The sequence below is a fragment of the Oryza sativa genome, chromosome 1, assembly GCF_034140825.1.
Source record: "Oryza sativa Japonica Group chromosome 1, ASM3414082v1".
In the NCBI taxonomy this organism is placed as follows: Eukaryota; Viridiplantae; Streptophyta; class Magnoliopsida; order Poales; family Poaceae; genus Oryza; species Oryza sativa.
The window spans coordinates 12,466,690-12,467,700 of record NC_089035.1 but is presented as its reverse complement, the minus strand read 5'-3'; positions in this window follow the sequence as shown (position 1 = coordinate 12,467,700).

Genomic DNA, 1,011 nt, shown 5'->3' with positions numbered 1-1,011 from the left:
AGACCATAACTTGTTGATCCTCAAGCATTGATAAACTTCGAGAGCATTGATTGTGTTATGCAGTATACAATAATACATTTGCCCTTCAAGTACACAGCGGATAAGACCGAACAAAAACCCTCAAGGGTGGAAGGACTATTTAGCCAGGCATTGCATCTCTGGCAGTTTCTAAAAGTTGAGACTTGAGAAGAATAAAATGTCTCTCACCCACTTTCTTCTCGATTGGTTTGTTTCCTTCTAATGGAGCAAAGCTATATCTTTACTACAAGAAGCACTTTGCCCTTGTTCTGCACATGTGAAAAAATTAGCTATTCATGCACATTTAGCTATTCATGTGAAAAACAAATTATACGGAATCCAAACTGGGTACATCATGTCAATGACCTATATAACCAACCGTTCAAATCTTACCAAACTCTTTTGCTGAGCAGTAGAGCAATGAAAATACTCCACGAATCACCTGTCCAGGATAATCAAAGGAATTCTGCTCATGGCAAAGAAGACAAAAGAGTCTTATACTGAAGCATTATATGTATTGACCCCTCCTAAAACTGTAGCACTTTAGAGATAGCTCAATGTTGTTCATATGTGTTTCTGTTGGTGACCTAATTTAATTTTAGACTGTCTGAAAATGAAAATCTAATCCTGGTCACTGTTAGGGTATAGAGATGTCTGAACGCAGATGTTCCATGATATGCAATCTCCTACAATAAAGAAAATGATTTACTCTGTAATATATGAAACCAACTTTTCTGCTACATCTAGGAGTCTAGCTTGGTTAGATGGAGACTGTAAAAGAGCTCTTCAGTAACAAGCGCTGATCCAATTCATAGTGCAGTTATATTCAGACCGTCTTTATAGTGGCATATACCTTTTTTCATCAATAATATCCCAGGCTATGGTCATCCCAGCATGTAAGTATAATGCATACTCGAGTTTAGACAGATTCATAGCACTATGCTGTTAAAAGAGAAACTCTCATGGGTCTCTGTGAAAGATATTGCAGACAAC